A 25,947-nucleotide genomic window follows, 5' to 3' on the forward strand; every position below is an offset into this window, starting at 1 on the left:
CTTAAGGTGAGACAGAGTGAGTAGGTAAGTGCAGCGTGATTTCTAATCTTATCAGTAGAGTAGGTAATCAGTTTAGGCGTAGGTATACCTACGAAGTATGGGGCAACTGCTAGTATAAGTTGCCTTTTCAAATTCTTCATTGTACAAAAGACTATTATTATTGTACAGTTACTTATACACAAAAAAGTTCCTACAAAAAACGTGCAGGTAATCACCGGTTTGCGCGTGAAGTTAGCTGCGTGTTCAAAAGGTCTAGCAAAACGTTGTTTTGTTCCAACTTCAATTGCGATCGTGCTTCAACCATAAACAAAATGTGATTTAAGCCCGATATTAACGCATAAGAAACACGCGCGGTCCATTATTTACAAGTTCTTATATTCAGAGAAGTGTTTTAACTGTAAATGGAACGTTTAAACAGCTCAAAACAAAAGTTTTCTCAAGTTTTGTTTATAGTTTCTCTTGTGAAAACCCGGATAAGTTAAAAAGTTCTGCTTTTTGTTGAGAAACTGCTGGTCGCGTGGGTTCTTTTGTTTTGTCAGGGTTATACTTTTGACAAGCGGCCGACTAGTCGTTCGCTAGATGTGCTGTGGGGCTGCCGTGTCGTTTTTTCCGCTGCATAAAACTTTTGTCTTGTCGAAAATACTATAAAAATATAGTTAAACGATTTGAAAATCGAACAACTAGTAGTGAAAAGTGTTAAAGTGTGTGCCATGTAGGCTTTTGTGTGTGTTTCAAAGTGTATCACAGTGCATTCTTCGGTGATTCATCTTATGAACAAGAAAATGCTGTTTGTGTCATAGATATACATGTATTGGCCCTAAGTTTATGTGTACCTTGCAAGGAATGTGTTTTGTGGTGATTTTTTGACTTCACCACGCCCGTTTTGCTGTAGAAATAAGGTAACTATGTTTTTTAATGTTGTCCTTGGTATGTATTACATATTTCATATCGTTTTCACTTACCTACTTAATTGAATAGAATAAGATATTAATTATTAGAATAAAATCTTAAGTATTTAAAAAAAATTTAGGAAGTACTTACTTATACCACAAAAAAATGTTAGATGTAATGTGCGCTAATCTTATTGTTTTTTTTAATCGTTCTGAGAAGGCAAAGGTCAGAAACCGTACAGCCTACTCTTGTACCCATAAATTAAAATCTCGGAATTTAAGTAGATACCTATTACTGTAAGTAAATTCATTATTTTTACTTTAATCTTTGAGAAAAATGGATTCCTCCAGTATTTTGTTTGAAATGTGAATAAAATTGTAATCTCAAGGAATTAATGAGGCGTCATTTCCATCCGTTTTGCCTAAGGGACCGGTATAAAGCCGTCTGTCTACATATGGGCCAACGAGTTGGCTGACACGTTCCAATTTAGATTCGGAACTTACCTACGACATTGGTACGGTCTGCCTCAGAATTCGAGTAGCAATTCCTGCTAAACTAAAAAAACTATTGCATCAAAAACCAGTCGCACTTCTGACCTTTTTCTATAGACACGCCACACAATCACTCAGAATTCACTAGGGCGATTGTCTAAAACCTGCATCAATCATTATTACAATCTTAATTGTTCTAATTGGCTGAATTTGTGCGATTCTTGTTGCAACAATGCGTTGTAGCCAATAGTGAGCGAGCATTAACCAATCAGAGATGATTGTGATCGTGACATTGTAGCTGTCAAACAACCGCGGTAGGGCCACTGATGTGCGCACATCCGTATCGTGCAGTGACAAGCGAATTCGATCATTGAGATGCTAAACAAGTTTTGGTCTTTGACTGTACATAGTTACCAACCTACCTACCTATTAAGTAAATAAGTACCTTATAACTTAGCACTTTACATAACTGCTTTTAATTAACTTAAATATATAGATAAAAATTAAAAAAAACTTGGCGTATTTATTTTCGAAAAGTTAGAGGTGCGTGCCGGGGATCGAACCCCCGACCCCCCAAATAGGAGGCGGAAGTCTTAACCAACTAGGCTTTAATTATTATTTATAACTAGCTGACCCGACGAACTTCGTACCGCCTAACAATCGATTCTTTTTCAGGATTTTTTTAAATTTTTCTCTCCGTAAGAACCATCCTCGTACTTCAAGGAATATTATAAAAAAAAGAATTAGCGAAATCGGTTCAGCTGTTCTCGAGATTTGCGATCAGCAACACATTCAGCGATTCATTTTTATATTCATAGAGATGGATATCAGTCACGATAGTAGGTAGGTAGGTATGAATGCTAAAACCCCACTATCCAGATGTGCGAAAAAATCGCCTGCCGACAAAATTCGCATGTCTGTGGAAGCCTAAAGGGACCGGTTATAACTGGTTATTTTTGTAAATAATATCGGGGGGATAGTACTCCAGTACTTCGGAGCACCTGTGCCATTTCTTTGTCTGTGATTTTTAATTTAAGAAATTAATTTTTCGCCGCCATGTTCGTTTTACCTCGTCATCAACCCAACGCCGGTTCACTACTGAGCACATATTGTATTTCAGAATGAGTATGGTTTGGCCACAGTCCACCACCGCCTGCCAAGTGCAGATTGGCAGATTTCACACAACTTTGAGAACATTATGGAGAACTTTCAGGCCTTCTCAATCTGAGAATAGATCCGTGCTCTGTAGTGAGCCGGCGATGGACTGAGCATGTACCTAATGTATAGACCTGTGAGATACGAATCAACCTATACTCACTTGCCCGCATTCCCTCTAACCCATAAAAGTAAAACAATGACATAAAAGTAGGTTTGAATGCAGTATGCACAATAATGCATAACTATTTACGTCTAAGGGCGTTTGTGCACTCATCCGTGAAATCACAGATTCCGTAAAAATACGGTTCGTATCCGTGAGTCTTCGAAATGGCCGTCATACGAATTACAAATACGTAGGTAGGTCGATTCGTATTTTTACGGAATCCATGATTTAACGGATTCGATTTATATGCGTGATTCGTGAAAATACGATTCGAAGTGGCCGTCATACAAAACGGACGTACCCTACCTACGCGAGTATTCGTATTTTTGCGATTCGTAATTTGACGTATAGTACCTACCTATTAATCAAATAAGTGCACCCGCGTTAAGTCCACAAAAAAATGAGTCCTCACGCGCCATTTTAACTTTTTGTGTCAAATTTCATGTCAAAAGTACGGAACCCAAAGAAATTTTAAGTACTAATTCTTAGTACATTATTGCATTCTAGATCGATGGGTGATGGGTGAACCAGTGGCTCTACCGCGGTTGTTTGACAGCTACAATGTCACGATCGCAATCATCTCTGATTGGTTAATGCTCGCTCACTATTGGCCACAATGCATTGTTGCAACAAGAATCGCACAAATTCAGCCAATCAGAACAATTGAGATTGTAATAATGATTGATGCAGGTTTTAGACAATCGCCCTACTGTACTTTTGACATGACAGTTGTTGACCCATAGAATTAAAATGACGCGCGAAGAGTCATTTTTATTTACGCACTAGCTTCCCCTGTGAACTCTGTACCGCCTAACAGTCGATTCTATTTCAGGATTTTTTTTAATTTTTCTCTCCGTAAGAACCATCTTCGTACTTCAAGGAATATTATAAAAAAAGAATTAGCGAAATCGGTTCAGCTGTTCTTGAGATTTGCGATCAGCAACACATTTAGCGTACGTTTTGTATGACGGCCAGCCACTTCGAGTCGTGTTTTTACGAAAACGAATTCGAATGAGTGCATAAACGCCTAAGTGCGTAAATACATAGTTAAAAGAACATAACACGTTACGTAGAGTTCTTATCAGTTATCAGTAAATAACAAAGAATTATTCATTTATATAAATAACAAACAATTATTCATCTACAATCTTTTGTGTTTGTAAGCTAAGACATGCAGAATCTCACGTTTTTGTGAAATTTTACTTCATTTTTTTTATAATTTTTTTAGTGTTTTACCTACACTTCAAGGAAATTACTAAATAATTTTTAAATACATATCAAAAATTGCGTAACCGGCAGGAAACCGGTAAAAAAAAAATTATTTAGAAATTTTACTTCGTTTTCTGTCTCTCTCTCTGTCAAGAAAACCTATAGTCCTGTTGACCTAGAACCATGAAATTTCGGAGGTAGGTAGGTAGGTCCGGTTTTTTTACATGGATAAAGCTAAAGATCGGGAGAGTGTCCCACGGGATTTTTTTAAATGGATGACTGACTGATCTATCAACGCATAGCTCAAACTACTGGACGGATCGAGCTGAAATTTAGCATACAGAATACAGATAGCTATTATGACGTAGGCATCCGCTAAGAGAAGATTTTGAAAATTCTAGATTTTGAAAAATAGGGGTTAGTGTGTAGTCAACGCGGACGAAGTTGCGGGATAAGCTAATCCATACTAATATTATAAATGCGAAAGTGTGTCTGTCTGTCTGTCTGCTAGCCTTTCACGGCCCATCCGTTCATCCGATTTTGATGAAATTTGGTACAGAGATAGCTTGCATCCCGGGGAAGGACATATGCTATTTATCCCGGGAAATCAAAGAGTTCCCACGGGATTTTTGAAAACCTAAATCCATGCGGACGAAGTCGCTGGCATCATCTAGTCTAAATATATAAAAGGAAAAGGTGACTGACTGACTGACTGATCTATCAACGCACAGCTCAAACTACTGGACGGATCGGGCTGAAATTTGGCATGCAGATAGCTATTATGACGTAGGCATCCGCTAAGAAAGGATTTTTGAAAATTCTACCCCTAAGGGGGTGAAATAGGGATTTGAAATTTTGTAGTCCACGCGGACGAAGTCGCGAGCATAAGCTAGTCTAAATATATAAAACGAAAAAGTGGCTGACTGACTGACTGATCTATCAACGCACAGCTCAAACTACTGAACGGATCGGGCTGAAATTTGGCATGCAGATAGCTATTATAACGTAGACATCCGTTAAGAAAGGATTTTTTGGAAATTCAACTCCTAAGGGAGTCAAATAGGGGTTTGAAATTTGTGTAGCACGCGGACGAAGTCGAAGATGATTTCAACATAGGGTTACCGCGTGGACTACAACAAATTTCAAACCCCTATTTCACCCCCCTTAAGGGTCGAATTTTCAAAAATCCTTTTTAGCGGACACCTACGTCATAATAGCTATCTGCAATCTGCATGCCAAATTTCAGCCCGATCCGTCCAGTAGTTTGAGCTATGCGTTGATAGACCTCAGTCAGTCAGCTTTTCCTTTTATATATTTAGATAAATTCCCAAATTCTTTAAAAACCTCAGCCAACCAATTCGACGATATACAGTGAGTCATCATCATCATGATCAACCCATCGCCGGCTCACTACAGAGCGCAGGTCTCCTCTCGGAGTGAGAAGGTTTTGGCCATAGTCTACCACGCTGGCCAAGTGCGGATTGGCAGACTTCACACACCTTTGAGAACATTATGGAGAACTCTCAGGCATGCAGGTTTCCTCACGATGTTTTCCTTCACCGTTAAAGCAAGTGATATTTTAATTACTTAAAAACGCACATAACTCCGAAAAGTTAGAGGTGCGTGCCCGGGATCGAACCCCCGACCTCCGATTGGAAGGCGGACGTCCTAACCACTAGGCTACCACAGCTTCCATCTTCTTCTATACAGTGAGTAGTGAATCCTTATTTGTTGATTAATATCAAGGCGAAGATATTCATGAGCCCAGTCGTATTTCAAACCTGACAAGGTCGTGTTTTACCCCTACATGTTCCTACCATTGCTTAGATAAGATTTATTGTGATTTCTACTTTCCACAACCACACCACGGTATAAAGAGATACAGTAGGCCGACGCCTTTCATGTCGTGGGAAATGACGATCACGACGAGCGATTTTTCAACACAGGGCTGTCTACAGAGGCCAACTCGGGTCGCTCCTTCGTCCCGCACTTACCATACGTCTGCTATGTCTAGATGGGCTGAGTTTGTTGTGTGCTCTTCTCAGACCTGGGCGCGTTTGGAACCCTCGTAGCTTTAAGATCTGTACGCACCTGAGCTGCGCTGCGCGTCGCTTCAGTCCGACTGCAGGGCGCGTCACTTCAGGCCGCTCACGGTACCTACCGCACTACAACTGCAGTACGCGGCAGCTCGCGTCACTTGCGCGTCACTTCTATGCCCGATCGCGTACGAACAACAACGGCGCAAGATGAGCGAGATTGAAGAGGGAAAGGGTGGAAGCCGACATCCTAGGGGTTGGGAATTTTGAGGATATACTTTTAAGAGCCCGTCATGTGCCAAAAATTAATACTACGTTATTTATTTTGAGGTCTATCACGCCTATACATTAAATACTTAACTCGATGCGCGTGTATCTTATCCAAGCGCCGCGGGAGCCACGCGACGCGCCGCTAGGTATGTCGCACTAGCGTCGCTGCACCGCGCATCGCTTCGCTGCGGCTTCACAATATTCCGCCAGCCGCGACGCGCGGCAGCGCGCAGTGAAGCACTGTGCAGCGCCGCTCTAGTGCGATATGCGCCATACAAAATGATAGAAATAATATTTTGACGCTCTGTGCCGCGACGTGCAGTGACGCGCAGCGCAGCTTAGGTGCGTACAGACCTTTAGTTTTAAATTCGCGTAAAAATTATGCCTACTAGGTAGGTATATCATCTTACAAATCCAACAATCGACCATCAAAAAGTGTAATTTATTACCTACTAGCTGATGCCCGCGACTTCGTCCGCGTGGTTTTAGGTTTTAAAAATCCCGTGGGAACTCTTTGATTTTCCGGGATAAAAAGGCTTATGTCTTTCCCCGGGATGTAGCTAACTCTGTACCAAATTTCATCAAAATCGGTTAAACTGTTGAGCCGTGAAAAGCTAGCAGACAGACAGACACACTTTCGCATTTATAATATTAGTATGGATAGTATGGATGCACATATCAATTTTTTAAAAAGAATATTAGCTATTTTTAAATGTTTTTAAGGGAAAACTTAATAAGTTACTTTTAGAAAAATGCTTCTACGACGTCAAAGAATATTTAATGTAATATGTTGACTTAATAAGTGTGGATTTAATTACTGACATCTTGAATAACTATAACAATTTTTTTTTTCTTTTTTATTAAAAAAAAAACTAATTGAATTGTATTCTTATAATATGCTCGGATATTTTACTGATTGCATGCTGTATAATACTAATAATTTCATGTGATAATGTTTAATAACTTAATTTTGATCTTATATCTCTTAAAATATTTGCACACTATTAATTTAGTCGAATGTTAAGGGCTCTTTATATTGTATTCTTCCATCTTCTTTGTACCAACGTTCTTGCAAATAAATGATTTATTTATTTATTTTATTTATCAAGACTAACATTCTCCTTTCCCCTCCAACTAAGCGTAAAGCTTGTGCGGGGAGTAGGTACGACAATATGACATGACAGGACGACGGAATACCAGATACGAGGAACGGGTGGGGCTTAAACCGCCGACCTTTCCGATATCAGTCCCCTCGTTTAACCGTCGAGCTATTGAGGCTCAAGGCTCACCGCACGATTGCCCTGGCTAGACGGTTTCGTCGAAACTCTTTATCTATAGTATCATATTATATTCTTACAGTGTGACCACACTCTACTCTACTTAGCTGTTTATCAGCCGATTATTTTGCTTATACCCATTGACTTATATATTACTAGCTTATGCCCGCGACTTCGTTCGCGTGGACTACTCAAATTTCGAACTCCTATTTTACCCCCTTAGGGGTTGAATTTTCAAAAATCCTTTCTTAGCGGGTGTCTACGTTATAATAGCTATCTGCATGCCAAATTTCAGCCCGATCCGTCCAGTAGTTTGAGCTGTACGTTGATAGATCAGTCAGTCACCTTTTCCGTTTATATATTTAGACTTCGTATGTATATATAGAGGGTTGTTGAACAAACAAAATGGCACCGACTCATTGGTGCTTATGCACCAATGCAATCTCAGTGACGTCTGGATTTCAAACGGGTCGTTCATTAGTATCTAAGAGGTTGTCCGATTTATTTGGTTCAAAACCGTGAAATAGGGTAATAGGATTTCTCAATAAGTTTACGTTTTATGAAAGCTTTGAACTTGTTGAGAGACATCTCCAATATGTCTTCTGGAAGCGTAAGCTTTGAAGAGTAAAGTCACGGTACGTAACTAAGGGTGAGATCTATAAAGCGCACTCTGACTTTGCTTAGACTTAAGACAGAGTTAAAACGAGACAGAGCTATATCTCTCACATAAATCTGTCTCTTTTTTACTCAATCTTAACTCTGAGCAAAGTCGAAGTGCGCTCTATAGATCTCAGCCTTTGCTCTTTAGTATACGCCATACGGTATTAGGAGTTGTAGATGTGGTTATAGGAGTAAGTGCGGAATAATGAGATAGTTGGAGGTGAAAGTGGTTCCGATGGCTGTTGAAAGGGCGTTGACCCGCCCGCGCCCGATCAGCAGTTTTCAGCCTTTTTGTTATGGCTTGGCCGCTTGGTCGAACAAATACCATTCGGGGTATTCGACCAACAATGCAATGTTTTTAGGGTTCCGTACCTCAAAAGGAAAAACGGAACCCTTTGTTGTCCGTCTGTCTGTCGGTCTGTCAAGAAACCTACAGGGTACTTCCCGTTGACCTAGAATCATGAAATTTGGCAGGTAGGTAGGTCTCAAGCAGACATTTGGGGAAAAATCTGAAAACCGTGAATTTGTGGTCACATCACACAAACAAACCTAAATTGTGGTCATGAACTAATAATTAGTATTTTCAATTTTCAAAGTAAGACAACTATATCAAGTGGGGTATCATATGAAAGGTCTTTACCTGTGCATTCTAAAACAGATTTTTATTTATTTTTATGCATCATAGTTTTTGAATTATCGTGCAAAATTACGAAAAAATACAACTGTAGTACGGAACCTCCGTTGCGCGAGCCTGACTGGTTTTTGGAAATGGAAATTTCACTGTAACTACAAGCCACTAATGTGGTAGCTAAAGTGGTAAACACTTACGATTCGATGTACGATGTACGATACGATAGTAATTCGGAACAAATTCAAAAATTAAGTGGAGATTAAACTAATTCAATCACAAGAGTTCTGTGGAGTCTCGTGATTTTTTTTTTTTTTTTTTTTTTTTTTTTACTAACCAACAACATTTACACATACACAAGTATTTACATACAAAAGGATTTATAACTAAAGGACACAGCATAAACGTTAACAACTGGCTAGTACAAAAGATTTAGGTACAATGATGTTATGACTTTAAAAGGTTTAATGATGTTATGATTAAATTATTTTAATCTCCACTTAAATTGAATTTGTTTCGAACAACTCAGCTTTAGTCTCTCTGCGTCCTATTCCATTTGTGTAGTCTACGCTGACGAATTCTCGGGCATAAGCTATAGTAGGTACGCGATAGGTCGAGATGGCAGTCGGGGTATGAGGGGGGGCGGGGGGCGTCCCATTGCCATCTCGACTTGTCGCGTTCTATAGATGTTTAGTTGTAAAATTGTTGTTGAGCCTCGTGCAAAACTGAAATCCGTGCTATGTATCACATATAATCATTCACTACATTCAATCATTACGTATGCTCTAACCATACATCGATAAATCACCCACTGCGCAGGTATGAGGTCAGAGGCCTTTTAATGAGACGCCAAATATTACCCACTGCGCAAGTTTAAGGTCCTTTGAGACACCAACTGTAGCTTATAAATATGAATAAAGTACCAGGAGAGCATAGGGGCATAGGAAGCTGGGCTCAAGTAGACACTATAGAAATTTCCAGGTATAGTTCGCGACAGGGCGACATAGCAATTGGGTTGGGGATGCCCCGCACACCCGCACAGCCTGTCGTGATAGCGCAGATGACGTGCGAATGTGCGGGGTGTCCCCCCGCCTCATACCCCGATTGTCATCTCGATCTGTCGCGTAAAACTCTTGTTGAGCCTCGTGTAAAACTCTTGTTGAGCCTCGTGCAAAACAGAAATCCTTGCTATGTATCACACAATATGCGTGAGTTCGTTCGCCTGTTCGCCGTAATCCCCGTAACAAATGCGCTCGTTATCTCAAGTAGGTTTTCTTTGCTCTAATCTGCAGAACTACCCTCTTCCACGTAATGGTGATTACGGATGTCTTTTGTGTAATATTATTACATACTTACACAATTATTGTTCATATCTGCTTTATCAAAATATAATTTAACTAGCTTATGCTCGCGACTTCGTCCGCGTGGACTACACAAATTTCAAACCCCTATTTCACCCCCTTAGGGGTTGAATTTTCAAAAATCCTTTCTTAGCGGATGCCTACGTTATAATAGCTATCTGCATGCCAAATTTTAGCCCGATCCGTCCAGTAGTTTGAGCTGTGCGTTGATAGATCAGTCAGTCAATCACCTTTTCCTCTTATATATTTAGATATCTGCTTTATCAAAATATAATTAAATATATATATTTAAGTACCTATCTACACTAATATTATAAAGAGGAAAACTTTGTTTGTTTGTTTGTACTGAATAGGCTCAAAAACTACTGGACCGATTTTAAAAATTCTTTCACCATTCGAAAGCTACATTATCCACGAGTAACATAGGCTATATTTTATTTTGGAAAAAAATAGGGTTCCGTAAGATATTTGGGTTTTTCGGACACAAGGTGTAAAAAATCAACCAGAAAAGTTACTTATTTTGCGTACGCTGCCTAAACTATAAAAGATAGAACCATAAAATGTTCTAATTAATTGTAGATCTTATAAATATCTACAAAAAAGTCCGCGACACACTATACCCATCTATGTCGAGTGAGGCACAGCAACCATTTTTTTATTTAAAAACTTGAATTTTTTTTGGACTACATTTAAACGCGTTTATTTTACTCATGCTATTAATCCTTATCAAAATAAATGATTTCATCACTAAGAACAGTTTATGGAGATAATATTTGGTCTTTGAATGATTAAAATTGGACGTTTGGTTTTGAAGTTATGGCGAAATTAAAATATTACGATTTCTGCTGCACGGCCCGTTGTATTATATAAAGAGGTAATGTCGTTAAGTTTGTTTGTAGGGGGTAATCTTTAGAACTACTGAACCGATTTTAAAAATTCTTTCACCAGTAGAAAGCTACATTATTCCTGAGTGACATAGGCTATACGGGATCTTTAAAAACCTAAATCTACGCGGGCGAAGCCGCGGGGATCAGCTAGTCATCAAATAAAAAGCTGCGATAGCCTAGTGGTTAGGACGTCCGCCTTCTAATCGGAGGTCGAGGGTTCGATCCCGGGCACGCACCTCTAACTTTTCGGAGTTATGTGCGTTTTAAGTAATTAAATATCACTTGCTTTAACGGTGAAGGAAAACATCGTGAGGAAACCTGCATGCCTGAGAGCTAAATCCACGCAAACGAAATCGCGGGCATCATCTAGTACACAATATATCGGTTCATTAGTTCCGGATCTCTGGTATATAATAATATGTGTATTATCTATGGTTCCGGACATTCCCCCTTATTTACATAGGTACAAAGTTACGAAAAAATTTCAGAATCGGTTCATTAATTCCGTTTTAGAGATTACCCTAGTTACATACAAACTTACGAACTTAACCCTTTATAACATTAGCGTAGAAAGGTTTTTTCTTTCTTTTTGTGCTGTTTCTTTTCCGCACGGAGCCCGCTGTAGGCAAAGAGCCTCGATAGCTCAACGGTTAAAGGAGCAGACTGAAAACCGAAAGGTCGCCGGTTCAAACCCCACCCGTTGCACTATTGTCGTACCTACTCCTAGCACAAGCTTTGCGTTTAGTTGGAGGGGAAAGGAGAATATTAGTCAGCATAATAAACTTGGCTAATATTCTTTTACAAAAACAAAAAAAAAGGTAACTAATCCTATCCTATCCTAAGTATACTAATAATTTACATCCATACTAATATTATAAATGCGAAAGTGTGTCTGTCTGTCTGTCTGGTCTGCTAGCCTTTCATGGCCCATCTGTTCAACCGATTTTGACGAAATTTGGTACAGAGATATAGCTTCATCCTGGGGATCATCCTGGGGATGGACATAGGCTACTTTTTATCCCGGAAAATCAAAGAGTTCCCACGGGATTATAAAAAAACCTAAATCCACGCGGACGAAGTCGCGAGCATTATCTAGTTTTCTTATATGTATATCAAAATCACCTGATAGAACGTCCAGTGCTGGACATAGGTCTCTTGTACGGACTTCCACACGTTAGCCTTGCGTAGTCCTTCGACTCGCTTGGTTGTGCCTGTCCACCTAGTGGGGGTCTTCCAACGCTGCGCTTTCCGGTGGGAGCCGCCATTCCAGCACCTTGGGAGTTGGACACCAACGTCTAACGGTTTTTAGGGTTCCGTACCTCAAAAGGAAAAACGGAAACCTTATAGGATCACTTTGTTGACCTAGAATCATGAAATTTGGTAGGTTGGTAGGTCTTATAGCAGACATTCGGTAAAAAATCTGAAAACCATGACTTTGTGGTTATATCACACAAAAAAAGAATTTGGTCATATACTAATAATTAGTATTTTCAATTTTCGAAGTAAGATTACTATATCAAGTGGGGTATCATAATATGAAAGGTATGTGTATTCTAAAACACATTTTTATTTATTTTTATGCATCATAGTTTTTGAATTATCGTGCAAAATGTCGAAATAAATACCCGAGTACGGAACCCTCGGTGCGCGAGTCGAACTCGCACTTGGCTGGTTTTTTTTTTAGAGATATGCGTCCTGCCTAATTTCCTCTTTAGCTTCACAACCCGCTGAGCTTTGCGGCTAAACAAACCCTTAGTTTGAAATCTAAACGAGTCTCCAAGGTCTCTGCTCTGTTATACAGACATACAGAACTTTCCCTGTGGTGGTAGTAGTAGACAAAGTAGACAAAACTGCGGCAACTACTTTGGCCTCCAACAAAGAGATCGATTTATGTGTCTCTCACACAGTCTGTTACAAACTTAACTTAGTTGTCGTTGATTAAAACCGTCTAAACTTAACTAGTTTAATTAAATACTTTTAATTAATATAGCTAAGTAGGATAGTTAATCTTAACTAAAATTTAGGTACTTGCTTATGCGTTCCCTTATAGCCCATAGAGAGAATATGTTCGGAGTATCTACATTATCGAATCTGAAATGAGATCCTTCGAAGAACCAAAGTAACCGACATAGCTCAACGGGTTGAGAAGCTGAAGTGGCAATGGGCGGGACACGTAGGTCCCAAGGTGCTGAAATAGTGAGCTGACCGACTGACAGACTGATCTATCTACGCACAGCTGATATGACTGGACGGATCGGCCTGAAATTTGGCACGCATAAATAATTTTTGAAAATTCAACCCCCAAGGGGGTAAAATAGGGGTTTGCAATTTGTGTAGCCCACGCGGACGAAGTAAACAAGCTAGTAAGTACATTAGAATATATAGAATATGCTTCTATATATATAAGTATACCTTTTTCACGTTAATTTTCCACCCCAGCGATTCTGTATTATTCGAACTCTTCTCTAGTGTAAACGTGGTACGGTCTGCAATAATAGAAAATGCATTTAAATTGCTCTTTAGTAGTTAGGTAAGCATCTACTTATAGTAAACTTTAAAATTAAAGTGACTAGGTTATCCCAAACAAAAGCTGTCGAGTTTGGACTGGAGTCTATATGATCATAGTTCATACAGTCGGTATTACGTAAATAACTTCTGGGCTTGAACTTGTGCAGTGGGAGATTTATTCAAAAAAGTCAAAAGTCAAATAATTTATCCAAAATACAAAATCCATATCCATACTAAGATTATTAATGCGAAAGTGTGTCTGTCTGCTAGCTTTTCATGGCTCAACCGTTCAACAGATTTTGATGTAATTTGGTACAGAGATAGCTTGCATCCCGGGGAAGGACATAGGCTACTTTCTATTCCGCAAAATTGAACAGATCCCACAGGATTTTCAAAAACCTAAATCCACACGTACGAAGTCGCAGGCATCAGCTACTACTTAATAAATTACACTTTTTGATGATCGGTTGTTGGATTTGTAAGATGATAATAGTGGTGATGATTATTACGCGAACTTAAAACTAAAGCTACGAGGGTTACAAACGCGCCCAGGTCTGAGAAGAGTCCACAACAAACTCACTAAAACGGGTATTTTTTACTATCACCACTTTACAAAATCATAAACTTATTTATCTCTCTTTAAGTCTTTAGCTTCATCCATGCAAAAAAAATTGCAAATCGGTCAAGAAATCTCGGACAAATCGGATAACGTCTATCCGTTGTTTCGTTGCTGCGTGATTGAAGGACAAATCAACAGACAAACACACTTTCGCCTTTATACATTAGTAATGATGTATCTAACTGGAACGAAAAGAGGGCCGACGATCAGGTTGTCTATTCAGTCACGCATTACTTCGTCAGTCAGTCAGTTTCGTTTCGTTTCATTCCCGTACCGCATCCCGCGTCCATGACGCGCAGGTGTGGCCGTAGTTTACCGCCGCGCGTGTGTGACCAAGCCTTTAAATCTATTTGCTTTGGTCCAGTGAAACTATCGAAGGCTTAGTTACTGGTCTTCTGTTAATTAATGGTCTGCGGTTAGGTTAACGGTCTTACCACGGAATTCAGAGTTTCGGACATAGAAGTGGTAAAGTATAAGCGTGTCGCCCTCGTCGCGTAGCTAGATGTTTAGCGAAACATCAGTGCACGATCTTGTAAAAACAGATGTTAGTGCTTGCATAATATTATAGTTTAATAGGTATACGTCGCTTTGAATGCTAGAGAATCTTCATCATCTTCCCATTGCCGGCTCACTACTGAGCACGGGTGTCCTCTCAGAATGAGAAGCCTTGGCCATTGTCTAGCTTAGCTTATCTATAACATGTAATTAATGTGTGGCACAATTGAAGAAATAAACGTTTTTCTTTTCTTTCTTTCTTTCTTTCTTGTCAAGTGCGGATTGGCACACGTCTTTCTCACACCTTTGAAAACTTTATGGACAAAACTGAGGCATGCAGGTTTCCTCACGACGTTTTTCTTCACTGGTAAAGCAAGTAAGATTCCATTGCTTATAACGTACGTGTCAAAAAAAACTAGAGGTGCGTGACCGAGATTGAACCCCTGACTTCCCGAATAGGAAGCGGATGTCTTAACCAAGAGGCTCTCATGGCTATTTAATTTTGTATAAAGCATATTACATATTTAAAAATCCACATTTCAGATCTAGGAAACACTTAAAAGCTGGGGCTTAAAGTTCGCAGAAGTGTCCGTCCAATTTCGTCCGAATTACGCAATCCTGTCCTCACCTGAATTAAATTTTATTTGTACTTGATAGGATTTATTTAGGGCTAGATGATGACCGAGACTTCATCCGCGTGGTTTTAAAATCGGTGGAACGGATGAGTCGTAAAAGGTTAGCAGACAGACACACTTTCGCATATAGAACATTAGTATGGATAGTTAGAGACAGGAAATCTCATTTCTATTACCTTTGAATTTCGTGGCGCCTACTAAGCAAAGACGGAATAAGAGATATTGATTGGTTAGTCGAGCGGCGTCGTGGCTCGGGATTAATTGAGTAAGTAATTTCAGACAACTACCTACCTAAATTTGTGTTTTTTTTACAAAAAAGTCCAAATTTTTACCTACACAAAAAAACCATTTTCATAATAAACCAAGTTGCTAAACTAAGGAAATTATACTGTAGGACGTAGATAAGTTAAAATTGGGGGATTGGGGGTGTACTCCCTTAATGTACATAAATAAATAAATAAAAATCTGTTTTATTCGAATAAACTTTTACAAGTACTTTCGAATAGTCGGATGCATCTACCATGACATAATACATACCTATTTTAACTTAAAAAAAAATTGATTTTTTTATTTATTTTTACCATGAACGTCACGCAGTACGGAAGGTAATTAATGACGTCACAATCCATAAACAACAAATATTTTTCAATTTTTAACATAAAAAATAGAGTAATTTCAGCGGGAAAATATGTTGAAAAATTGAAATTATTGTTTACGCCCTGTGACGTAATTAATCGCTTTCCGTGCCTACAGCGTGACGTTAATAATTAGTTATTTTTAAAAAAATCTTTAATTATGAATTATATCTCCATATACTACCACTATCCAAAAATTCACGTAATTTTATTATAAGTCCCGCAAATTGCTAACACGCGTGGCCGCCATTTTAGTGACGTCAGCACTAGACTGAAGTTTCGAGCTGGTGGTATATTTTTACTTAAATATACGTCAAATGACGTCGTTTCGATTTTTAATGAGCCATGGTTCCAGCGCACTAGCAATTTGCGGGACTTATACTACAGTCTAAGACCCTATTGATATTCCACTTTTGAATGCATGCTTTGAAATGATAATGTTTGGAATTAATTCAATTAGGGAGCTAAGCCGCAACTCCCAGCTGTGATGTTCCATGCAAAGCTACAAAAGCCATTAAAACTTTGAAAAAGGTCGCGCTCCCGTATTATGCACTTGGTGACATCGCAGCTATTTTGTTCGAACTGCGAAAACTGTCTTTGCAACGTTTTACTGTCTGTATTTTCATAATATCCTAGTAGAATTTACAATTTCGTAGTAATTTGTGGTACCTACCTAACTAATATTTTTTTTTTTTTTAACTTTAACTTAGTGGTGTGCTAGATAAGTAGAAAATAGATTTTTGATAAAATCCATAATGTCACTTTTTTATCCATTAGTAAGTAACTACTTACTTCTTATTATGTTTCGAAATTGATATTCTGCTTTTGAATATTTTTTGGAATTGCTTAGTTCAATTAGGGAGCTAAGCCCCAGCTCCCAGCTGTGATGTTCCATGCAAAGCTACAAAAGCTATTAAAACTTTGAAAAAGGTCGCGCTCCCGTATTATGCACTTGGTGACATCGCAGCTATTTCGTTCGAACTGCGAAAACTGTGCTTGCAACTTTTTCTGACTGTATTTTCATAATATCCTAGTGAAGTTAGAATTTAGTAATATTTTGTGCTCATGTGCTACTCACATTGGGTATTTTAAGAAGATTAAAATAGATATAACGGGGGGAGGGGGACCCCGTAAAATAACAATGTATTAGTGATAATAATAATGTCATACGACCTTATAGGAACACAAAAGGAGGAGTCACAAAAATATATGTTTTAGAAGAGAGCCTTGATAGCTTCGTGGTTAAGACGTCCGTCTCCTATAGGTACGGGAGCTCGGGGTTTCGAGTCCGGGCACGCACCTCTAGCTTTTCGGAGTTATGTGATTGTCAATTAAATATCATAATATGTCCTGGAGAATCCTGCTTGGCTGAGAGTTCTCCATTGTTCTCAAAGATGTGTGAAGCCTGCCAATCCGCGCTTGGCCAGCACGCAGCGAGGTAAACTATGGGTCTAAAACCCACGGGTGAGAAGACCCGTGTTCAGTAGTGCGCCGGCGACGAATCGATGATGATGATTTGGTTAAGTTGACAAACTTTGACACCACTTAACACTATTCTGAGTGCAAAAAACAGGAGCACAGCATCAATCAAAACTTCTTGACTACGCACTTTTGTCTTACCTCCCTTCTTACTTTTTGTCATACGAGGGTTTTGCTTTACAAAATTAAGTCAAGTAGGTACACGAAGATTGGAGTGCCTGTAAGAGGGTAGGGAAGTGACATCGTGATATCGACCCTTAAGCACGTCGCCCCGAAAGTGGCCCTTGAGGGTTTGATGATAAGAAACTGCCGACCGGGTGGCCTATACCTAATACCCTTAAAGGTTGGAACATTTTTGGATATTAGACGTGAATATCTTATGTAATTTATTCTTTTTTATGAACTTTCAAGACTAGCTGATCTGCCTCGGCTTTGCTCGATGGAATTTTTGAAAAGTGAGAGGTGAGGGAATTCTTGCAACTGAGTTTCAACAACCAAATTAACCGTGGTATGTTCCCGAGCTTCAAATTATTGGTTTGAAATTTGTGTAGTCCATGCGGACGAAGTCGCGGGCATAAGCTAGTTACTAATAAAATACTAAATTTGAAAATTTTGCTACAATGTGTGATGTTCAAAGCTGAAGACTTTATGGGTAAATTTAGCTAGATTGAAAATATAAAAATTTGCTTGAAGAATTTCGTGCGCTATAAAGCTGTAACAGTAAAGTATCTGAAGGTAAATCTTGCTCCCAAGTTTATGTCCGGGTATCCCGGGGGACATTAGGTATATTGTGACAGTAAAGGGTTGGCTAGGGGACATTTGGGGATGCACTTGCGAGATGAAATTTAAAATTTGTGGTAGAATCTGGACAACTTAAAGGTAATAAAGCAACTTAGTATTTTAGACTAGCTGATGCCCGCGAATTTGTACGTGTGGATTTAGATTTTAAAAAATCCCGTTGGAGCTATTTGATTTTCCGGGATAAAAGTAGCCCATGTCACTTTCCAGGTCTTTATCTATACCCATGCAAAAAATCACGTCAATCCGTTGCACCGTTGCGAAGCTATTCTTCTAAATATATAAAAGGAAAAGGTGACTGACTGATCTAGCAACGCATAGCTCAAACCACTGGACGGATCGGGCTGAAATTTGGCATGCAGATAGCTGTTATGACGCAAGCATCCGCTAAGAAAGGATTTTTCAAAATTCAACCCCTAAGGGGGTGAAATAGGGGATTTAAATTTGTAGTCCACGCGGACGAAGTCGCGAGCATAAGCTAGTTCTTATGTAATTCTTACGTTCTTATTATTCTTTCCTTCAAAATGTAGAAGTAGCTTGCATCATCTATGTAATAAAATATGCACAAAAATAAATGAGACATACCCATTTCAAGAATCTGAAAACTTTGTGCGCTGTAAAACAGTAAAGTTGTTATGCGAACGCAGGTATGCATGGTAAATCCCGCTCACGAGTTTATGTCCAAGAGTCGTGTGCACACCCACGGGACAGTATCTTCAGACAGGAACGAGTTGCGTTTAGAGAACATGCACTTATAGGATGAAATTTTAAATTTGCAATAAAATACAGAAAACACTTTTCTGAATTTGTGCTAGAAAGTATATTTTATGTTTGAGAGTTGAGACTGATTCTTAAGGCTTATATCGCACTAGGACACCATGGTTATCCGCTAGTCGCGTAACCGTGGTGTCTTGAACAACTATACGAGAGACACCTAAGCAGACACCAGTAGGTTACGTAAAACCTGCATCAATCATTGTTACAATCTCAATTGTTATGATTGTCTAAATTTGTGCGATTCTTATTGCAACAATGCATTGTAGACAATAGTGAGCGAGCGTCAACCAATAAGTGATTGCGATCGTGACATTGTAGCTGTCATTCTACCGCAACCGAGCAGCAGGTTACAATCTAAATATTTAAAAGGAAAAGGTGACTAACTGATCTATCAACGCACAGCTTAAACTACTGGAGGGATCGGGCTGAAATTTGCAGATAGCTATTAGGACGTATGAATCCGCTAAGAAAGGATTTTTGAAAATTCAATCCCTAAGGGGGTGAAATAGGGGTTTGAAATTTGTGTAGCAAGTACTAACTAGCCACCAGCAAGCGATTACGGCTGCTATCAAATGGGTTGCGCAAACAAGCGGAAACCCGGTAAAGTGTCCTCCATAGAGCTGTATGTAAATTTTGTTGGTAGCGCGACTGGTTGCATCGCCACTGGAGTCCTAGTGAGATTGAGTGAGTGCCCTAGCCATTTCTAACCTACTTTAAGTAAAATAAGTTTCTCTACGCGTATTTTCAAAATGTTATACCACAGTTCCGGAACATTTTCCGTAAATTCAGTTGGTTTTAAAACCGATGGCTAACTTTGACATTAACTTTGTTGTGGACTTGTGGTTGCTACTTGCACCGCTCTGGATTCTTGGTTTTTTTTAACCAAGTATAGGTATCTAAATAGTAAGTGTTCGATGGTCCAAACTTTTAGGTTTATAAATACGAGTACCTATATTTAGCAACTTTTGACACTTTCGAGCGTGCGTCAAATTTCAAAATTTTTAAAATTTTATTTCATTTACACTCACTTTTGCAAAAATGTTTAAAATATTAAAATAAGAATAGTTACCTAATTATACTTTAAACTTTAGTTGCCATCAAAAAAAAAATAAATAAATATGAGTAAAATTGTTATTTTAAAACAAAAGATAAAAAATAAAAAATAACATTCCAAAATATTGCTAAAGAGCTGTTAATTCGAGCTGTTATTGAATAAATTGCAAAAAAGCTTTTATTAAGCTTAATTACATACCCCATTGTATATTGTAGTTTATAAGAAATATATTTTATGTTAAAATAAAAAATGGCGACCCGTTACCAAAATTTGTTGTGAATGTTGTTACAATTTATCGTTGGCATATCTAATAAAAAAAAAATGTATAGTACGCGGCAGAAAATAATGTACATCGACCTTTAGAAGGAGATTGCGGATTGTCGTTGAGACCGACAAAACGTCATATAGGTATGAGTGAGTGACAGAGACAATGCTCTACAAAACCGCTATCTCCTGTAGTCTATTAGAAAATTAACATATTATACCTACTTAATTTAAAGAGAATACAATCTAGTATTTAACTTTATATTATTTCTACTTTCATATTATGACATGATTGTGGTATTTATTTTTAAAATAGAGATGAATCAATATTAACAAGTTAACAAAGTTATTTTAAAAATTCAAAGTTATTATAATTTGTATGAATATATGTATCGTATATTTATATTTATATTTTTATTTATATTTATTTATTCAAAAATGTTGTACAAGACAAAGACTCCTTAAAACTAGTACACATAAAAAAGGTAGAAACAATAAAAATATGAGAACCTGAAGGAGTGCTTTGGCGTCCGTGCTAGGTAAACCTGTGTTACGGGCGCCGCAGCTTTCCCTTGGATCCATCGATTAATATGGAGTACAAAAAATTTAAATTAGGCTATTTTAGTAACAACTATTTTAGTAAAGGTCGATGTACATTACTTTCAGCCGCGTTCTATAGGTAGCTATAGTTTTCAGTAGCAGTAATCCGAGTTCTAACATAATCAACGCAGAAGTCGCTGGCATCATTTATTTAGTATCTCAATAACTTGTATTCCAAAATAACTAGTGTAGGTAGGTATTCCATAAATCAGAATGTACATAATATATTTTGGCACCGAAAACTTATGCGGCTCGGGGGATAGATATGATTAAACATTGCTGTAGGCTTCACCAGTTTGATAATATCTAAACCAGATAGCAAATAGTTTTATCTACAATCGGATTAAGTTAGTAAAATAGATCAGAATAAAAAGCATGTATCAAATATATAAAAGGAAAAGGTGACTGACTGACTGACTGATCTATCAACGCACAGCTCGAACTACTGGACGAATCAGGCTGAAATTTGGCATGCAGATAGCTTTTATGACGTAGGCATCCGCTAAGAAAGGATTTTTGAAAATTCAACCCCTAAGGGGATGAAATAGTGGTCTGAAATTTGTGTACAATAAGCTAGTTTAAACAAAAAAAAATAACAGGTATTTAGGTTGAGGATTTGTATAAAATAACAAAATTATAGTAACATAGCATGTAGCTAACTCAGATGTCATACTTAACCAAACTGGAGACCACGCGTTTGTTTCTCCTCCCAGAATTAAGTCATAGTCTACCACACTGGCCAAGTAAGGATTGGCAAAAATTGCAAACCTTTGAGAACGTTATAGACTTCTTAGGCATGCAGATTTGCTCACAATGTTTGCCTTCACTGTTAAAGCAAGTAATATTTTGCTAAGTCCCCGAAATCCGGACTCGCCGTGTAGGGGGCCGATCTACCACTAATTTAACAGCAATAACCGCTGTTAAATCCAAAATTTTTATCGTTGTCAAAATTAACTTATAGTCTAGTCTACACCAAGGTGGTCCACCGGTCCCATTTTATTAAACTATTACATCAAGCGGACACTCAGCGAATATTAAAGATACCGTGACAAACTGAATTACACAATAAACCACTTAAAATTGTAATTTAATCAAGCTATTACACGGTTCTATAAACAATGGCGTCAGCGCGAAATCCGGCTCACGACCGACCAACTTCCTGTAGGTCCATTTCGCCAAACAATGGAAATTTATTTCAAACTATGAACCCGAGTTTTGCAGGCCTGCTGTTTTGCATCAAAGCACACTGTTGTTGTGAACATAGCCTTAATAAACCAAGCGGTAGCAAAAATAAAACGTAGACACAAACTAAAGTATAGTACGCTACAGGTCGCAATTTTTAATAGAGATAGCGAGCAAACGAGCAGGCAGATCATCTAATGTTAATGCCGCCCATGAACATTTGCAGCACCAGAGGAACCGCCGATACGTTGCCGGCCTTTTAGGAATTTGTTGGTCCGCCCCTTGAATAACCCCATGTTATAATCTAGTGGGAACACCGCAGATGGGAGTTGGTTCCACAGTTTGCATGTGCGTGGAAAGAAGGATCTGGCACAGGCCACAGCGGACGGTCGAAGTGCACCAGACACCCAGGTGGTGAGGGTGAAATTGCAATCGGGGAGGGAACGCCTCGCAACCCGGTGCGGGCGAGCGCGGGTGACGTGCGGATGTGAGGGGCATCCCTCCGCCTCATACCCCGATTGCCATCTCAACCTGTCGCGTACTATAGCTAGGCTATAGTAGCCTTCCCTCCAGTTGGTTGGCTGGCTGGTAAGCTGGCTGGCTTCCAGGAGGGGGAGACGCGTAAACGCATTTCCTAGCGTTAAAAAAAAAAAGGGGGAATCAAGAGTGTTGTGGATAATTTTGTGCACAGTTATTAAGTCCGACATCAGCCTGCGTTTTTCCAGGGATTGGATTTTAAAGTACATTATAATTTATGTGTGTTTTGACGACCTCCCTGGCGCAGTGGTGAGCGCTGTGGTCTTAATAGTGGGAGGTCCCGGGTTCGATTCCTGGCAGGGGTTTGGAATTTTATAATTTCTAAATTTCTGGTCTGGTCTGGTGGGAGGCTTCGGCCGTGGCTAGTTACCACCCTACCGGCAAAGCCGTGCCGCCAAGCGATTTAGCGTTCCGGTACGATGCCGTGTAGAAACCAAAGGGGTATGGGTTTAATAAAAAAAAAACTGCCATATACCCCTTCCAGGTTAGCCCGCTATCATCTTAGACTGCATCATCACTTACCACCAGGTGAGATTGCAGTCAAGGGCTAACTTGTATCTGAATAAAAATAAAAAAAAGTGTAAATGTAGATATCGTGATACTACATCAGTACCTGTAAATAAGATTTTACGTCACACCAAACGTTGCTAGAATTCGAGAGTCGAAACACTTCTGCGTTATAGTAAACTGGATCTTAACTGCCTTGTTTTAAAGCTCAAATTTGTCTACACATCTACAGCCAGCGCTCCAAGCGGAAACAAAAAAAAACGCAAAGCAAAAACCATGCGAAATTAAAATCAGTGGCATTGAATTTTTGACTTCAATTCAAAGCTCTTTAGGTCCATTTTACTTTGATGTTATTGTGTTTCGATTCTCGAATTCTAGCAACGTTTGGTGAGACGTACAATCTTATACTACGGGTACAGAGCGTGTATATTACAAATACGTTCGTAACATCCAGCCCTGGCTCATACCCTAAGCAATCACGAAAATAATTTGTATTTTCTTTTTTTTCGTCTCTGGCTCCTTTGTTTTTGATATTAGAATCTATGGTACTTACATCCTTAATATTTCCCTCTGTATTTTATTTTTAGAGGTTATTTTTTTATTCTGCTACTCCCGACTCCCGATTTTCATAATTGTTTAGACTAGCTGTTTTCCCGCGGTATTTTCGAGATCCGGCGATTAGAGCTGTACGTTGATTATTTTATTAATATGTCAGTCCGCGATTTCCTTATTACATACCTAACTAGCTGATTCACCCGGCTTCGCTGAGGTGAAACCAGATTTCAAGGCGCTAGAATGGCGACTTTTTTCTCTTTAATATTATAGAAGTAGCGCTTGGCTGCAATCAGACCTGGTGGCAAGTGATGATGCAGGCTAAGATGGAGCGCGCTTGCCTAGAAGATGCCTATTCACTCTTGTCTTGAAGGTACCCATATTATAATTCAGTGGGAAAACTGATGCTGGAAGGATGTTCCAAATCTTAGCGGTTCGAATTAGAAATGAGGAGGCAAATCGCTTCGTACGTATCCCTGGAATTTCGGCTACGTATGGGTGCAGACCTTAGCGATGACTTGCGGTACGATAGTACAAAAGGTGAATCTGAATTTTTATCTTAAAAAAAAAAGATACAAACGTACATAAACTGCCAAAATCATAACCCTTCCTTCTGGCTTTGCCGTGGTCGGATAAAAACATGGAAGGTGAGATGTAATACCAGAGTAGCGCCGTTCTCGGAGTCAAAGGGCCATTACTGTAATAAGGAGAGCGCGGAGAAAAACTCAATTTCCACTCGATTATTATGAAACTATGCAAACGGGGTATTAAAGTGATGTCATTTCATTTTCTTACAACGTTCTTGTCACTTGTCTTATTTTACGGAGACAGGAGCCATTTTTAATAAGTATAGAATAAAGCATTTTCTTTGACTTTATTTTTTTTATTTTTTCGGGTTCCGTACCTCAAAAGGACAAGGTCACTTTTTTGTCTGTCTGTCTGTCAAGAAACCTACAGGGTACTTCCCGTTGACCTAGAATGATGAAATTTGGCAGGTAAGAATTAAAACACATGGCTCCTAAAAGTTAGAGCTGCGTGCCCGGAATTGAACCCCCGATATCCCAAATAGGAAACAGACGTCTTAACCACTAGGCTATCCCGTAGTAGGGCTATTATTAGCAGTAGCCCTGCAATAGATTTTGCAATAAACAACACTTGATAAGCACTCCCCTTGCATCGCCTATCAAAACTGAACAAATAAATCATATAACTATAGGTGTCTATTAAGACATAAGGTACAAAAAGTGCAGGCAATTTTCATCTTTATTTCCATACTTAAAAATGCTTTATTAGCTTGAACGGTTTTGATTATATTATACGTTAAGTACAAAAAAAACTGCAGGCAACTTTCACCTATATCCCTATAGATATAAATGCTTTATTAGCTTGAAGGGTTTTGATTATAATAATAGTATCGTTTGCCTTGAGGTCGGGAAGGGCTTTATCGTGACTTTATCAGTTTATCGATATCGACGTTTCGATATGAAATCTATTCGTGTGGAGTGACGAGGTATAAAATTGAACTGTTAACTTTTTTTATGAAAGTTAAGGCGGCTCTTCAAAATGTTCTTTTAATTTTGATTAATTTTCGTAGCGGCCATTTTGAAATTCTTATTATTTGTTGCTGTAGCGGCAATAGAAATATTGTATAGAAGCAGGCGTTATTTTGCGGAAGTCCATGATATACAATGAACCAAAAGCTTAATTTGCTGTAATCCGCTGAAACAGGTCGAATCTGTATGATGCAACATGCAGCATGCGAAATGCACCGCTCGCCCTGCCACTGCTAAACATGCAAGAAGAAGCAGCCACCAGGCAAGCAATACGCACCACTACCACGCAGCACCACACAAATCCCAAACACACTCGACGCACGTTTCGCCCCGACACCGGAGCATCCTTAGGAGATGTATAGAATAGAATAATGTTTATTCGAGGTATATAGGTGGTACATGGTGTAGGCAATATCGTCCTGTACAGCAGTGCAACACCTCGAACAGGTAGGCCACTCAGCTTGTGTTGAGACGTCGGGCCCCTCCACACTCAGACACAAACCTCTAGAGCAAATATCTGAGGTACCAGATGCCCCAACGCTGATTTTCAGTGACCGCCTTTTAAATATTACCTAAACGTCAGTGGCATAGAATATATAAAGTTGGCGAGTAAATGGATAAATAAAATGAAATAAAGTGTTTACAGTTTTTAAAATTAAAGTGATATAGGACATAAAAGAAGAAATAAGAAATAATACATTCAAATATATGTTGTAAATTG

The 25,947-nt window shown here is 38.9% G+C and overlaps 1 protein-coding gene across 3 annotated transcripts in view; it reads left to right on the forward strand.

Annotated features, from left to right (window-relative positions):
• The first annotated feature begins 296 nt into the window (after window positions 1–296).
• kek5 (kekkon 5) overlaps window positions 297–25,947 on the forward strand; it is a 261,070-nt gene continuing 235,419 nt past the window's right edge. For all 3 annotated transcript variants that reach the window (XM_069506203.1, XM_069506202.1, XM_034980723.2), the window contains exon 1: window positions 297–899. The gene's annotated coding sequence lies outside the window, so the exon portion shown is untranslated. The remainder of the gene's footprint in view (window positions 900–25,947) is intronic.

Source organism: Maniola hyperantus, chromosome 22, assembly GCF_902806685.2.
Source record: "Maniola hyperantus chromosome 22, iAphHyp1.2, whole genome shotgun sequence".
Taxonomy (NCBI): domain Eukaryota; kingdom Metazoa; phylum Arthropoda; class Insecta; order Lepidoptera; family Nymphalidae; genus Maniola; species Maniola hyperantus.